At 46.2% G+C, this 17,830-nt stretch overlaps 1 long non-coding RNA gene across 1 annotated transcript; it reads right to left on the reverse strand.

Annotated features, from left to right (window-relative positions):
• Positions 1-783: 783 nt before the first annotated feature.
• On the reverse strand, positions 784-15,475 carry LOC138916443 (uncharacterized). Its single transcript, XR_011423720.1, has 3 exons — positions 14,317-15,475; positions 6,771-6,876; positions 784-2,310 (listed from the first exon to the last, which is right to left on the reverse strand). It is a non-coding gene; the product is annotated as an uncharacterized lncRNA (long non-coding RNA).
• Between the last annotated feature and the right edge of the window lie 2,355 nt (positions 15,476-17,830).

Here is a 17,830-nt window from a genome sequence, read left to right on the forward strand (position 1 = left end):
GCTCCTCCACTTTTTAGCTGAGTGACTGAGCAAGAAGCTTACGTCGTCTGTGCCTCAGTTTCACCAGACAGTCCATTCTCATTACTCACGGTAGTTATGTTTAGTCAAGTCTCCTTGAAGACTGACTCAGTGAATACTGAACCATTACTCCTAGAGAAAAAATAAAGCCAATATTTCCGTTTGTGCACCACCCTTTGTTGTCATTACTTAGTAATCGAAGGTTCAATTTTATGCTCTGAACACAAAATTAAGGACATTAAAATTATGAGAATTTGTAGAATAAAAATGGGTAATTGGTGAGCGTGGGAATATAATTATATATGCATTACCCGATTGATCCTCCTGACCTGTCACTTATAATGTTCAGAAATATTAATTTGCTTTTTTTAGATATTTACTACGGATCGCTGGAAAAAAAACTCAGAGATTATGAAACCAGGCTGCTGTGGATTTACACTGAGGGTTTTTTTTCCATTTCAATTTTTTTAAAAGTATGTTTTTAATTTCAACGCATTTTAGGTTAATTTCCTGGAACTATTCAAAGGAATTGTATATAGTTTAAAAATCTTTCTGTTGAGGGTTATTATACACACAGAAATGTGTACATATAAGTTTACAGCTTGATGAATTTTCACCAACTGAACCCCCTGTGTAATAAGCATTCAGATAGGAAGCAGCAGTGCCAGCACCCCGGGGGCCCCCTTGTCCCCCTTCAGGGCCCAAAATGAAAATGGCAAGTATCTGTGAAGATTCAGAGCAACTTGAACTCTCAGACATTGTGGACGGGAATGCAAAATGGTATAGCCACTTTGGAAAACAGTTTGGCAGTCTCCTAGATATTTACCGGAGGGAAACGAAAACACATGTCCACACAAAGACCTGTATGAAATTGTCTATAGCAACTCTATTCATAATTGCCAAAAGCTGGAAATAACCCAGATGACAATCAATGCGTGAATGGATACACAAGTTGTGATACATCTGTACAATGTACTACTACTTAGCCATAAAAAAGCACAGATTACCGATACGTTCACCAACACTGAGGAATCTCACAAGCATTATGCTAAGAGAAAGTAACCAGACCTAAGAAACCATGTACGCTATGATTCCATTTATGACGTTCATGAGAAGACAAAAGTATAGAGACAAAGGCAGTAGTCACCAGGGGATGGGGCTGAGGGAAGACGGATTGGCTTAGCGTTGCCCAGCTGAACTTGCTGTCTGGCAAAGTTCGATTGACTACAAAGGGGCACGTGGGAACTTTTTGGGGTGATGGAAATAGTCTGTATCTCGATTGTGATGATGGTTACTTGATGGTATACAGTTGTCACAACTCATGGAAGTGTGAATTTTACTGAATGTAAATTTTGCCTTGATAAATTTAACTAAAAATCAAAACAAACACGGCTGTAAAGAAAGGCAAAAGTCAAAACAGCATTGTGATGGTAGTTACGTGAGTATGTGTGTGTGAATCAGTGGAAGTGCATACTTAAAATACATGCATTTTATTGTATGTAAATTATACCCCAATAAAGCTGACTTTTAAAAACTTTACTGGGGCTAAACAGACTCACTCCATATGAGTCAAAATTCAACACACTGGGAAGATGTACAGTTCTAAATATTCTAAATTGCAATACGCCCGATAACATGACCTCAAAAGATATAAAGCAAAATTGGCAGAGACAGAAATAGAAAAATCCCCAACATAGGGGGAGATTTTAATATGCTTCCTTTAGTAATCTATAGAACAAGCAGACCAAAAAAAAAAAAAAAAACAACCCCAAAACCCCAGTAAGATTATTAAAGACTTGAATGATACGACTAACAAACCCAAACCTCATGAACATAAATAGGTCACTCCGCCTACTAAGCAAATAGGTCACTCCGCCTACTAAGAGGTAGCTTTATTGCACATCCTTGGGGGGAAGGTTAAGAGTACACTTATCAAGTTTGCAGATAACACTACAGTTTCAACCAGTGTGCCTCGGCTCCCCTTCAGCCCTTGGCTTGGCTCCATAGGGCCACCTTGTCCAGGGCTCTGTGGAGGGTGACAGAACAGACAGAGGTCTGATATGGCAAATCCCGGGGCCCCCAGGCAGCAAATACAGACACCCTGGGCTTGCAGCTCTGAGCAAATGTAAGGAGAGGCTGTCACCCAGCATCTCTTCCAGCAGCAGCTACAGAGCAACTGCTGCTTTCACAGACGAGGGCAGTGGTGCTCCTGGAGGTGTTCATAGTCCAGGAACCCAAGGAACGCGGCTCAGAGTCCAAGAAACGGCAAATGAGGGCGGAGGGACTTTGAGGCTGAGGAGAGACTCTTGTCAGAAATTGTTGTTGAAAACAATGGTTTTAAACATTTATCTTCTATTTATGCAAATGACGTATCTTTTACATCCTGATTACCAAAATTTGGAAGAGCTCATTAGTAGAAAATCTTGATGAGGAATTCTGGGTGGTCATTGCAAGCACACATTCATTATATATGATATGGATGGAGAGGAAATGATAGGAATGTATTACAAATTCAGTGAAAAAGGGCTGCCATGGTGGATAAAAACTCTTAGTAAACTAGAAATAGAAGAATATGTACTCAATATGATAAAGAATAACTATTTCAAACTATTACCCTACATCATACTTAGAGATTAGAAAAAAAAAAAAAAGGTGTTCCTAGAAAGATCAGAAACGAGTTACCTGTTCTCAATCTCTTAGTGAACATTGTTCTAGTCAAAGGAATGAGACAAGAACAATAAATGGAATATATATTCTTTAAGACAAGCTTTCATTATTTACACAAGATATGATTAACTATTTAGAATGTCTAAGAGAGTCAACTTAAAATGAATTAAAAGTTATTAGAACAAGTTAAGAATCTGTGTGGATGCAAAATAAAGATATGTCAGTATATTTCTTGTATACCAACAATAACCAGCTAAACAATTTTAAATGTCAGTTACTCTGATAACAAAGTTATAGAATACCTAGGGATACATTGGTGAGAGGCATTCAGGACATAGTCAAGTTTTAGAATTTTCTTTGGACGGAGGACTCAAAAACAAGCTTGAATAAATGGAGAGTTATGTTCCTGGATGGGAAGGTGAAATCTCATAAAGATGTAAATTTTGCAAAATTAATTCATAAGTTTAATGCAATTTTTTTCTGAGGAAGTTTACCCCTGAGCTAACTTCTGCTGCCAATCCTTCTCTTTTTTTTTTGCTGAGGAAGACTGGCCCTGAGCTGACATCCATGCCCATCTTCTTCTACTTTATATATGAGATGCCTACCACAGCATGGCTTGCCATGTGGTGTGTAGGTCTGCACCCAGCATCCGAACTGGCGAACCCCAGGCTGCCGAAGCAGAACATGTGAACTTAACCGCTGCACCACCAGGCTGGCCCCAAACGCAATTTTAATCTAAAACTCATTTTGTATTTTGGAACTTGAGAAAATACTAATTCTAACATTCATCTGGAACACTAAAGGGTCAAAAATAGCAAAGAAGCTATCATGTCTTTTTGTATTTCTCAAGATGTCTAAGAAATTATTATTTTTTTAAATTTTTTATTTTTTTTAAATATTGGCACCTGAGCTAACAACTGTTGCCAATCTTTTTTTTCCTGCTTTACCTCCCCAAATCCCTCTGGTACATAATTGTATATCTTAGTTACAGGTCCTTCTAGTTGTGGCATGTGGGTCGCCACCTCAACGTGGCCTGACGAGTGGTGCCATGTCCGTGCCCAGGATCCGAACTGGTGAAACCCTGGGCCCCCGCAGCGGAGCGCTCAAACTTAACCACTGGGCCATGGGACCAGGGGGCCGGCCCCCAGACATATTATTTTTATAGTAGAAAAAAATTTTTCCATTATAAAAGCTTTAAGGAGGGGCCAGTCCAGTGGCATAGTGGTGATGTTTGCATGTTCCGCTTCAGCGGCCCAGGGTTCATGGGTTTGGATCCCAGGCACAGACCTACACACCACTCATCAAGCCATGCTGTGGTGGCGTCCCACATACAGAAAGAGGAAGATTGGCACAGATGCTAGCTCAGGGCCAATCTTCCTCACACACACACACAAAACCTTTAAGGAAAAAGGTTCCTTAACAGAAACAACAAAAGACACATTGATCCCAATACATATTTAAAATAGTATAATGTGTAACTCCTGAGGCATAAACCTTTCTCTATGCTATAGACCTATCCATTCCTTATCAGGTTATTGTTAGAAATTCAAGTTATTCCAATTAAAAAGACTGACAAAGGAATGGAAAAGTAGTTCTTTGAGAAGAAGCTATATGATTGGATACTGTTTTGTCTAGAGAAAAAAACAAAGAAGCGATTAAACCAGTTACAGCCTTGCAGACCCAAATAATTTTTCCAAGAATGATGTCGACCGGCTGTCTGGATAGAGGGTCATAAAAGCAAGGAGAGCCCTGGTTGAAACTAGAGTGTGCTTGGAAAATAAAGAAAGTCTGCTTTCTGTTCTAGAGGTTGTCACGACCCCCATAAACCCTACTGTGTCATCGTGTCATCTGTGTTCTAGGTGGTCATTTGTTTATTTCCAGCCACATGGATCGGAACGCCCAGGGACATTTGATAGATTCAAAACACTAAGCCTCACTCACTGCCCCCCATTGTAACCCAAGTCACAAGGCGCATCCCAGGGAACCCTGGCCAGGACCCAGTGGGAAAGGTGCACGTTGCGTCTCCTTTACGTTTCTGATTTGAGTTTCCTGTAGCACCACAGTTTCCACCCACACCACGTCGACCACCCTCTACACCCCGCCCCCAAACACGCATACGCCTAACCTCGAGATTTTGTCTTCTGTGGATTTCACGTGTTTTGGAGATGTCTGATTTTCCTAAACCTGGTTTAAAATTTCCACTTAGTGTTTCCAGAAAGCTACCTTGGGAGAAATGCCAGGGAAAATCTTCTCGTGCCCTGGAAAATACACACAGAGGTGCTTCTCTTCCTCAGCTTCGGGGAGACCGTGCCACCCTCCACGGCTCCTGGGCGCTGCCTCCCCCAGCCTCCCCAGCCCACCTCCCATGGCATCAGAGCACCGTCTTCCCCCACTCCTACTTTGATAGCACCAACGCACACTCCATCCTTTGCGCTCCTCTGCCTTTCTTCATCCTGGTCCCAGTGACCTTCACGGCTTCTCCACTTCAGCCTCCCGCCCCAAGGCCACAATAGGGACCCTGTCATCCTTCACGTGGAGGGGCACCATCTCAGATTATTCCTTCAGGCTCCCCGCTCTTGAACCATCCTTCCAGCTCTCCCACTTCCTTACTCCCGATGCACCTGTTCTTGGGCCTCATCCGCCCCTACAGCCCCTTCCCCTCTCTGCTTTCTCACTCCTGGCTCTGCCGACCCCTCCCTTCGTCCTCCAGGCTGGATTCTGTGATCCAACAAGTAGGTCACTCTCTTGCCGATATAGCATCTTCAACCTCCTTGCCCATCCAGCACACCCACTTGGCAACACCATACCCCTGGATGGATCCAGCCGTCCACCTTTTTCACGCCTACCCCTGGTGCTGAGGAAGATGCATGGTCTCCTGCCTCAACACGGCCCTCTGTGCCACCAGAAATCCCATATGCTTTCCCGTTGGATGCTCACTCCCATCCCCTTCCATCCTTTTCAAACCCCGTCTTGTTCACTTTCAGCAGAAGGTCTTGCCTCTTTCTTAAGGAAAAAGGGAAACAAACTCTCTCAGCTCCCTCTCCACCTACAAGTGGGCCTTGAATCCATCCTTTATTGTCAAGTTGGAAGAGGTGTTCTCTCCTATAAAAGATGATCTCCTCTCCTGGCATGGGAGGTTCTATTCCCCACTGTCTCCTTCAGGACCTTATCTGCTGATTCACTACTCCCTCTTGTATGTCCTGCCTCCCTCTCACTGGCATCTTCCCTTTAACAGAGAAACACGCTCAGGTTCTTTCCTAACTTCTTGAGATGGATGTTTATCTCATTAACTTTCAACTTTTCTCTTTTTCTAAGATATGCATATAAGACTATAAATTTCCTCTATGTACTGCTTTAGCGGCACCCCATAGTTTTGGAATATGGTACCCTCACTATTTTTCAGTTCAAAATATTTCTAGGGGCTGGCCCCGTGGCACAGTGGTTAAGTTTGCATGTTCCGCTTTGGTGGCCCAGGGTTCACCAGTTCGGATCCTGGATGTAGACATGGCATCGCTTGTCAAGCCATGCTGTGGCAGGCATCCCATATATAAAGTAGAGGAAGATGGGCACGGATGTTAGCTCAGGGCCAGTCTTCCTCAGCAAAAAAAAGAGGAGGATTGGCAGATGTTAGCTCAGGGCTGAACTTCCTCAAAAAAAAAATTTCTAAATTCCTATCCGAATTATTCTTTGATTCATTTGTTATTTAAAAGTGTGTTCTTAATTTCCAAATAAATAGGGATTTTCCAGCTTTTTGTTTGTTTTCAACTTCTAGGTTAATTGCACTGTGGTCAGAAAATACATTCTGTATTATTTTAGTCCTTCAAAATTTGTTGAAACTGCTTTGTGGACCAGCATGTAGTCACTTTGTGTAAATGTTCTGAGTGTGCCTGAAAGGATGTGTGTCCTACAATGTTCATATGTGTAAATCAAGTAATTTGTTAATTATGTTGTTCAAATCTTCTATATCCTTACTGATTTTTTGTCTACTTGTTCTATCAGTTACTGAGAGAGAAATGTTAAAATCTTCTGTTGATCATAGATTTTCTACTGCTCCTTGATATTGTATTAATCTTTGCTTTACTTACTTTGAGGCCATGTTGTTAAGTGCACATCAATTCAGAATTGTTCTACTTTCCTGGTGAATTGAAGATTTCTCTAATGAGGTCACGCAAATGTGCCACAGACTGTCTTCTGAAATGAAAAAGACACCATTTCTAAAATTCAAAATTCAAAAGAGGAAGTGAACCTGCTGAAGGACCTGCTGAAAGATCAGATGGAAAAACGGACAACACAGTGAAATTATAGCGAAAAATGGAAATCAACGTGAAAGAGAGAAGAGATCTGGAGGTCAGATCCAGAAGACCCAAGACAGAACTTCTGGAAGTAAGGAGAGTAGAGACGGGGAGGTAAATGAAGAAACGATGGAGCACCGGCTCCACTTTCTGGAAGGTTCTTTCCTGTCCACTCTCCCCAGGGGCCACATCTGAAGTGTTTACTGGGGACGTTGCCTCCTGGGGGGATGTCCAGCTTTGGCAGCCCACTTCCTGCCTGTACAAGTTTGGGGGCCTGCATGTCACTTTCGTTTTAATGTCCCATCAGTATAGGGTTTTAACCTCTGGTCTCATGACTCCCTTGGCAACGTAATTCTCTCATAGAATTAGCAGGACAAGAATGACCTGTTTGTTTCCAGTCTATTTGCAAGTGCAGGTAACCACACCCACAATCTTTTCCTAAACCCAATTCTCAACCCTCAGTTTCTTTCCTTGCCTCCTCACCACCGCAGCCCCCTCCTCTCCTGTGGGATCTGATCTTGGTTACCAAGCTGTGTGTTGACCCGTCTTTGCCACCCACAACCTTGGGTGGTCTTATTTCATACTACATGGTGTCTAGAAGGAACTGGATTTTTTTTAACCCACAAAGTCCCAAATTTCTAGACTTTTCCTGTTCCCTTTCACATTTGCTTGAAAAGGGACCCATTTTTCCCGAGCCTCTCTTTCTTCTAATACTTGGATAATGGAACTAGTAACAACCAGGTTCCATTTTCTCCTAGGTCTTCAAGCTCAGTAGGTATCTGGTTGACCTTCCAAGTCATCCCGGGAGAAAATTGAACCTCACGCTTTGCCACTGAGTTACATGGGTCTGTCAGACATCAACTTCCAACCGCTACTGCTTGACAGCTGAGCCACTGCCACACATTTTAGTTTTTTCTTCCTTTTAATTTTTTTTTTTTTTTTTTTTTTTGGTGAGGAAGATTGGCCCTGAGCTAATATCTGTTGCCAATCTTCCTCTTTTTGCTTGAGGAAGATTGTTGCTGAGCTAACATCTGTGCCAATCTTCCTCTATTTTATGTGGGATGCAGCCACAGCGTGGCTTGATGAGTGATGCTATGTCCATGCCCAGGATTTGAACCTGTGAACCCCTGGCCACCGAAGCAGAGCACATGAACTTAACCATTATGCCACCTGGCTGTGGCATACATTTTTAACAATAGCTCCCCACTTCTGAAACCCATTTCAATATTAGGACAATACTATCTGCTATAACAGTAGCTTAACTCAATTGGAGGTGTTTTTCTTCTTCTTTTTCTTCTTCTTCTCCCCAAAGCCCCCAGTACATAGTTGTGTATCGTAGCTGTAGGTCCTTCCAGTTGTGCTATGTGGGACCCCACCTCAGCATGGCCTGACAAGCGATGCCATGTCCATGCCCAGGATCCAAACTGGTGAACTCCGGGCTGCCTAAGCTGAACATGTGAACTTAACCACCACACCACCATGCTGGCCTTACAAGGCCACGTTTCCTTTCTATACTTCAACCCAAACAACATTTTGTGATAAATTGAATGCAGAAACTGATATGAGAAGCCAGACATTAAGAAGATTGGGAAAAGTTTTAAATGATGTCACTCGGCACTAATTTTGTCTTGATAAAGATAGCTATTTTTCATAAAATGTTATTTGTCTTAGCACACAATCCATTTATCTCTGTTATTTTTAAAAGAATAAATGATTTTAAAAGGTCTTGGTTTTACAGGTGCACAGATCAATGCAATAGAATTGAAAGCCCAGAAATAAAACCACACGTCTATAGACAGCTAATTTTTGACAAAGGAGCAGAGGGCATACAATGGAGAAAAGAAAGTCTCTTCAACAAATGGTGCTGGGAAAACTGGACAGCCACATGTAAAAGAATGAAAATTGACCACTCTTTTTCACCATTCACCAAAATGAACTCAAAATGGATCAAAGACCTAAAGGTAAGACCTGAAACCATAAGGCTTCTGGAAGAGAATATAGGCAGTACACTCTTTGACATCAGTATCAAAAGGATCTTTGTGGACACCATGTCTTCTCAGACAAGGGAAACAATAGAAAGAATAAACAAATGGGACTTCATCAGACTAAAGAGCTTCCTCAAGGCAAAGTAAGACAGGATTGAAACAAAACAACAACCCACTAACTGGGAAAAAATATTTGCAAGTCATATATCCGACAAAGGGCTAATCTCCATAATATATAAAGAACTCACACAACTCAACAACAAAAAATCAAACAACCTGATCAAAAAATGGGCAGGAGACATGAACAGACATTTCTCCAAAGAACATATACGGATGGCCAACAGGCACATGAAAAGATGCTCATCATGACTGATCATCAGGGAAATGCAAATCAAAACTACGCTAAGATATCACCTTACACCCATTAGAATGGCAAAAATATCCAAAACAAAAAGTGACAGATGTTGGAGAGGTTGTGGAGAAAAAGGAACCCTCATACACTGTTGGTGGGAATGCACACTGATGCGGCCACTATGGAAAACAGTATGGAGATTTCTAAAATAATTGAAAATAGCAATACCGTATGACCCAGCCATCCCACTACTGGGTATCTATCCAAAGAACTTGAAATCAGCAATTCCAAAAGTCCCATGCACCTCTATGTCCATTGCAGCATTATTTACAATAGCCAAGACGTGGAAGCAACCTAAGTGCCTATCGACACATAATTGGATAAAGAAGATATGTATATATGTATATATACGATGGAATATACAATGGAATACTACTCAGCCATAAAAAAGGATACAATTGTCCCATTTACAACAACATGGATGGACCTTGAGGGAATTATGTTAAGTGAAATAAGCCAGATAGAGAAAGACGAACCCTGTATGACTCCACTCATATGTGGAAGTTAAACATGTAGACAAAGAGAACAGATTAGTGGCTACCAGGGGAAAGGGGGGAGTGGGGGGTGGGCACAAAGGGTGAAGTGGGGCACCTACAGCATGACTGACAAACAATAATGTACAACTGAAATTTCACAAGGGTGTAAACTATCACAATCTCAATAAAAAGTTTTTTAAAAAAGGTCTTGGTTTTAATTTCTACTGTGGTAAAAGTCAGTAGATAGAACCCTTGTAAAGCTCTTTGGGACCCTCAAAAAGTGTTAAGAATGCCAAGTGGTCCTGAGGCCAAAGGGTTTGGGGCCCAGCGCTCTAAACACTGCTCCTCAGGGTCTTGTCTCCCTCCCTGGGCTAACCCACACTCTCCCCCCACTTCCCTGCCCAGGGCCTCTTCTCTGAGTTTCAAGGGTCTGTTTTGAAACTCAAAAGCCGGGAATTAATTCTTTTCTGATTTTTGGCATCCCGCCGCCTGCACTGGGATTAGCTGAGACACTTCACTAGCAGCCCCCATGGCCTTGAGGCTCCGTCCCCAGCGCCTGCCGTACGGCCCACGGCACACAGAGAGCACCGGGACATCTCCCCTGATTCCTCAACCCTGCTCTACGCTTTCTTTTCTTTTTTTCATAGTTCTTCTAATGTATTATACAATTTATTTATTTATCACATTTCTTACTTATTATCCATCTCCACCTCCCCACCTCCCCGAAAAGTATGAGCTCCATGATGGTAGGGGTCTTTGTTTGGTATCTAAAACTCCCAGAAGAGTGCCTGGCACACAGTAGGTACTCAGTGAATGTTTGTGGAATGAATAAATGATTGATGAATAAATGCCAGATTGATATAAAAGAAGAAACATCCATCCAGATCCTACGGCCGTGGGGCACCCAGGAGCTGTGAAGGGATGGACTCCCCTTTGTCTTGGCTCTGATTTGAGCCCTGACCCCAAAGTCTTTCTCAACTTCCAGCCCTATGTAACAGCTGTGCAGTCTGGAGTCTGAATGAAGTCACCCAGGGTGACTCACACACACACACTGCCATCCGAGGCCACAGCCAGAGACCCAACGAGGTATGTGTGCGGATGTTAGATGCAGCTTATCTCACACTGAAAGACTGGAAGATGCTAGCTGTCATTTAGGATGGTTAAGTAGACTGTGATATAGCCAGAAGAAGAATTCTTAAGCCGCTCTTAAAAATGATGCTTTTGAAGAACCATGAATAATATGGGGAAATGCTCAGGATGCCATGTCAGGTTAAAAAAAAAAAAAAGGGCCAGATAAAAATTACACTCAAATGCAATTACTCTTACATGAAGATCAAAATTAAAAAATGTGTTAGAGGGGCTGGCCCTGTGGCCGAGTGGTTAAGGTCGCGCGCTCCGCTGCAGGCGGCCCAGTGTTTCGTTGGTTCGAATCCTGGGCGCGGACATGGCACTGCTCATTGAACCACGCTGGGACAGCGTCCCACATGCCACAACTAGAAGGACCCACAACGAAGAATATACAACTGTGTACCGGGGGGCTCTGGGGAGAAAAAGGAAAAAAATAAAAAAAATAAAAAAATAAACCATTAAAAAATGTGTTAGAAAGAAGAATGACATAATATATATAAACATTGGGAAAGAGGTAGTTAAATCATCTTTTTTTTTTTTTAGCTGATATGATTAAATAGTTAGAAAGCCCAAGATAATCAACTTAAAAAAATAAAGACACAGCTAGTGCCCAGCTCTTGGTTTCTAAATATCATTTTTCATCAAAGGAACCAGGCCCCTTGGAGAACGGGTTAACGGGCGGGGCAGGGGCTGGGGTGGGGAATTACAGGGTAATCCTGGAGGGCCAGAAAGTAAGGAAGTACTAAAAAACCCACTCATAATGGGGGAGAGGGGTGGCAAAGGGACACAGGCGCCAAATGGAAGAGCTCCCAATGGCCAAGACTGGAGTAACAAAATAAATATAGTATCTGATTATAACCAATGTCCATGAGTCCATATTGGCATAAATAACTGAGAAAAAGAATGAAGGGGGAGAATTCTGTCACCTCATTTCTTAGCCCTACATTGTTTCCTCTTGAAGGCAAATTGGATGTTACTGTTATTTTGTAGGGTAATTTGTTTCCATTGAACCACGTGTTTACCATTTTCTTTGCTCCCACTCTTCCTTCTGGCAAGTCACACCTTCTTTCCCACTGAAGAACATTTTCTAGCAGCTTCTCCACTAAGGATCCACTGATAACCTCTCTTAGTTTTGTTTGTCTGGAAAAGTCTTTCTTTGGCCCCCGTTCTTGAAGATCATTTTTCTGGGATCAGAAGGCAGCATTGCGAGTATTTTCTGCATTTTGAAGATGTTTCTCTGCCGTCCACTGTCTGTCTAACCGGCATTTCTTTGTTGGCATTCTGTCATTTTCTCTGGCTGGCTTTAAGAGCTCTTTCTTTCTGGGTTTCTGCTGTTTCACTACTTATTAACTTACCACCTGTCAGCCCCAAACCCACCCTTGATTGCCTGCTGTGTGATAACGGAGCTGGAGGGCACTGGAGGGACACTGTGGGCAGAGGCAGGCTACCATCCTGTTTCTCTGTGCTCCTTTCTCCAGGCGGCTGCAGCTTCCTAGCAGAGGGTCACTGGCGTGACCCTTCATTGTGAACGGTTTCCCTGGCACTCCAGAGGGTGGATTTCCAGTGAGTGCTGCTGGCATGACCTCAGTGACCTTCTCCACCACCTATAGCCCTGTTCACTGAGGTCCGGATCTCGGCCGGGAGATCCCTGCCCTGGGCATTCTGTGTCAGCCCTGGGGCAGTGGGTGCTCCTTAAATCTGCCGTTCCTGTCTTCTTTAGAGTTCTTTTTGCCTCCTACCACCCAGTCCCCCACTCCTCCAATCCCCTCCCATACTTAATAACCCCTTAGAATAAGCTTTCCTTGTTCAGTGACTCGGTGGCTTCTGTCTGCTGATTGGACCCTGAATGATACACCTATGATGTGTGTCAGTGTGGATTTCTTTATTTTATCCCTCGTGGCATTCCTTGGGCTTTCCGAATCTGAGGACTTAGTGTCATTCATCACTTCCGTAAAACTTGCAACCATTATCACTCTGAATATTGCCTCTGCCTGCTTTCCAGTTCTCCCCTCTCTAGCACTGATTTTGTCTATTAGGTCTTCTTGCTCCGTCTTCCGTGTCTCTTCATCTCCTTAAAAAAAACACTCCAACGTCACTGAGATATAATTCACATGCCATACAATTCACCCATTTAAAGTGTAGAACACAATCGTTTTTGGGATATTCACAGAGCTGTGCAACCATCACCACCATCAACGTTAGGACATGTCCATCACCCCAAAAGAAACCCAATACCCGTTAGAAACCCTTAGCTCCCCATTCTCCCCTTCCCTCCGCTTCTGGCAACCACTTGTCTACTTTCTGTCTCTATGGATTTGCCTATCATGGACATTCAAATAAATGGGATCATACAATATGCGGTCTTTTGTGCCTGGCTTCTTTCAATTAGCATAATGTTTTCAAGACTCACCATGTTGTACCATGTGTCAGTGCTTCCTTCCTTTTATTGCCAAATCATATTCCATTGCAGCCATAAATCACATTTTGCTTATCCATTCGTCTGTTGGTGGACATGCAAGTTGTTTCCACTCTTTGGCTGTTATGAATAATGCTGCTGTGGACATTCATGTGCAAGTTTATGTGGACACACGCCTTCATTTCTCTTGAGTAGATGCCTGGGAGTGGACTTGCTGGGTCATACGGCAGCCCTATGTTGACCTTTTGAGGAGCTTCCAGATTATATTTCCAAAGTGGCTGCACCCTTTTACATTCCCACCAGGACCACACGAGTTAATTTCCTTTGCATCTGTTCATCTCTCTGTGTTTCTCTGTGGGTCGTTTCTTCTGATCTGTCTCCAAATAGTCACATGTCTTCTCAGCTGTTTAACCTACCTGTTCAGTTTCTAACTTCGATTATAGTTTTTTATTTCTGGAATTGCTCTTTAGTCCTTTTCTCCAATGTGCCTGCAAATATGATAGTTTCCTGCTTCTTTGCCATCCTTCGACTATCCTCTTTTGTTTCCTTAAGCATTTGAAGACCTTTTTGTAGTTCGTAACTGACAGTCGGAGAGTCTGCAGTTTGTACGACTCTGGGGCTGCATTTGACCTTGCCTGCTGCCTCTTGCTCCTGGTGGTCCATTCCTGACGGGCTCTGTGACTTGTATGACTTTATTAGTGGGACGTCTTCGAAGGCTCCAGCCGAAGTGCATCGCTCCAGAGTTGCTTTACTTTGCCAGGCTCTGTGGGGCTCTATCCACTGGGACCACTTGAGATGACATCCTGAACTTGAAAAATATAGCCACGATATCTGTATTCACACCTAAAATTTTAAATAATAATTTTCTAAAAGCATCAGTGTTCAGTTTCCTGCTACAATTAGTATGCAAATTGCCACTTACCTCAAAAATATGGTATGGCTTTCATATTAGTTCTGGCCTTAAAGATGCTCCCTACTTTCCCACCAACTCTACCACGCATTAAAAAATGCTTTTGAGATTAATATTGCTTCCGGTGTTTTTATGTGTTTTGTTCCAAGAGGAGTTCTCTGCATGGCCAGTCTGTTATTTTGCCAGAAACAGAAGCTCCTGACCACGATCTTGCTTTAAAGATATCATCTCTGAGTAGGTGCCTGGAAAAAAACGACTACAGGGAAATACCTAAAAATGCTAACAGTAGTGAGCTCTCAGCCATGAGATTATGTATGATTTCTGTTCTCTTCTTTAGCCTATATTTCCTATATTTGCAAACTTTTCTGCAATGAGCATGAATTAATTTTATAATCAGAATATAAAATATAAAATAAATTTCGCTGATCTAATTAAAACCATAAGCGCTGCCTCCCAATCCTGGCTCCTCTCTCTCTGACTTTTAGCCTCACTGACACCAACCTTTCTCTAACACAGGGCTGCCCCAGGCCACTTGCACGTCCCCTGGACTCTTCCTCAGCCTATTGGGGCTGGCAAGGGATGAATGGGAGAGGATCCTGACTGTATCCATCCTGCCCTACCAATTGGCTTGCCCACAGCTGAGGGTCCTGAGCCACTGGGGAGCAGGCAGGACAGGCTGACCATGGAAATCTGCCTAGAGCTTCTTTTCCCAGGTGATCCTGCAAACCTGACTGGGGCAGGGATGGGAGTGGGGGACAATGGTCAAAGCATCCATCAGCAGCCCCTGCGCTGGCTGAGGGGATTTGGGAGTGGGTTGACACCCCTGATCTTGCACAAACAGCCAGTTTTGTGCAGGACACAGAAGGCAGAGCCCCTGGTGCAAATCCTAGCTCCCCAGCTCCCGGGCTGATGCAGGCTGTGGCCTGGGGCCAGATGCTCAGCCTCTCTGAGCCTGAGTTTCCTTATCCCAAAATGGGGATGCTGACAGAGTCTCCCGTGGGGGTGACATGGGTGCTCAGTGGCGGGCACAGATCTGTAGGTGCGTGGGCCCCTAGTGTGAAAGTCAAGGGCAGATGAGAGAGACTCCAGCCTCCCTGCCCTGAGGAGGATGTACCCAGAGGTTATGAGGCTGAAACTTTGCTGTCCAGGTCCCCTCCTCCAGGCACCTGCCAGGAAGCCCAGCCCTGGTCCGCCCTTCTGACCCCCCTGGAGGCCCTCAGTGCCCTGGTAGCAACACTTTATCTTTGCTCCCTGGTTATCTTCACCGCCCCCCCCCCAAACAGCCAAGCCAGGCAGCTGCGATTACCCCTTTGGCACAGGTGGGAAAACTGAGGTTCCCAGGGGTCCAACAACTTGCCCAAGGTCACACGGTGGGGATTCCAACTGTGTGCACTGATGCGGGAGCCCGCGTTCTCTCCTTCTATCTTGACAGCATCAGGTGTGTGTCGCGGCTTCTTTGGCTCGGTCCATCTTCCCAGATCACCTCCCCATGTGGACAAGAGCTGTTTCTTCTCTGAGTCCCGGATCGCCGGGAAGAGCCGGGCCGGGCGGGATGCTGCTGCCCCCTCGTGGCCTCACAGCATCCTGCAGGCCCGAGAACCGGGAACGGCTGGAGCAGAAGATGCCTGCAGCCGCCCCGGCCCTCCTCCGCCACCGCCTCTTTCCCTGGCCCGGAAGGACACAGGGCCTTGGGGGGAGGAGCAGTAACGGGTCTGCAGCTCCACTCTTGGCTCGCTGAGGGACCTCAGTCGAGTCACACAAGCTGCCCCCGGCCTCAGCTTCCCCGCCTGTAGAATGGGCGTAAGGGAGACGGTCCTCCAGGAGCTGTTAGGGGGCTTCGTGAGCAAGCAGGGCTCAGTGGCGCTCCTGGAGAACCTGGAAAACGGGTTTGGGACAACCCACCCTGCAGCCTCCGGCCCGGCCAGAACAGCCTGCGGTTTGCCCCATCTCTGCAGGGAGAAAACAGTCTTGGTGCAAAGTCTGCAGCGCTGTTTGTTGCCTCGGGGGGGAGAGAGGGGAGCATCAAAGGCGCCGGGTGCCTTGCCCACTGGGACCTTTGCTCGGAGAATCACCCACAAGCAGGGAGGGCCCTGTGCTCCTGGCCCGGGAGGGGGCGCTGACAGGAGGCTGACCCCCATCTCCAGAAGCCCCCAAGCATCAGCTCTCAGCCTCACCTGCTGCACCCAATGGGAGCTGAGGGCTGAGGCCCCAGAGGAGCAGGGGAGCCCCGGGTCTCGCTCCCGGCTGGGTGAGGGTTCCGCCTCCTTGCCGCCCTAAGGCTCAGCAAGTGTGTCTTCAGGCTCAAGGTCAGGCCCAGCCGTCCTGCGGGCCCCTCGAGGCCAGAGAAGCCTCCGGCCCCTCCGGCCAGGGTCTGGGGACTGCTGCTGCTTCTAAGACTCCAGCAGGGGGAGGAGGGGCCTTCCAGGGGGAGGAGGGGCCTTCCCGGAACAGCAGTGCCCCAAGAGCCAGGAGGCATGCCTTCAGCCACAGCCCTGAGCCCTGTACCTCCTTCCCCGACTCCAGGCAAAGCCTCCAGTGGGTCCTGGGCGCCCTCCACGACCTCCCTTCGCATCACAGCTACAGGGACGGCCGCGTGAGGAGCCCGCTGGGAGGCACTGTGTCCTGCAGGATGGTGAGGGGCAGAGCCACCCACGGCCGAGCTCCAGAAGGGTCCTGGGAGGAAACGGCACAGTCTGCCACTGGGCCAGAGCCCTCGATTGTGGGACCCCTCTGGGTCCTTGCCCCTGCAAGGTGTCTGCTGGCAGATTCCCTTCCCCTTCCACGGCCCCCAGACCAGCTGCTCCTGGCCCCAGGCCTGGGGGTCGCTGTTCCACAGCCTGCCTCCCACCCATAGCTAGTTCACCCAGTTCAGCCCCACCGTCAGCTGGAAGGGACCTCCCGCCACCCTCCACTGAGCTTCTATAGCACTTGCTCCCTCCACTCCTCCCCTCTGGCTCCCTCATACCACTCCCCTGCCTCGCCCGGTGAAAGGTAACCCTACCGTCTGCAGAGGGGCAGCAGCTAGACCCAGAAATCCAGGAGCTGGGAGGACTGACCAGCACAGAGGAACGGTGCCAGCCTGCAGGGAGGGGACAGATGCCAGCAGGAGAGGGGGCTCCCACCCCGGGACCTGGCAGGAGCAGGAGACATGGGGCACTGGGGAGCCATAGAGGATTTGTGAGCAAGGAGGGCTACGGTCAGATGGGCATTTTGGGACCATCACACTGGCCATGCCGAGGGACAGAATACAGTGGGGAGAGTCCAGAGGCCTGAAGCTAGCCGTGGAGATGGAGACAGGGCACCAAGGAGGGCTGTCCCTGAAGCAGGGGCGAGTGTGTGAGCAGGAGGGGCGGGGTTGGGGAGGAGCAGCGGCTGAAGGGAGGTCGCAGGTGACTCAAGGAAGCAAGGGAGGGAGGCGAGGGGTGGGAGAGGCCGCAGCAAGACACAGCAGGAATGGCCTTTGGAGTTGGCAATGCGAAGGTCATCGCAGGGGCAGGACTGAAGGAGCAGGAGATGAGGACGGGGA

This window comes from Equus caballus, chromosome 12 (genome assembly GCF_041296265.1).
Source record: "Equus caballus isolate H_3958 breed thoroughbred chromosome 12, TB-T2T, whole genome shotgun sequence".
In the NCBI taxonomy this organism is placed as follows: Eukaryota; Metazoa; Chordata; class Mammalia; order Perissodactyla; family Equidae; genus Equus; species Equus caballus.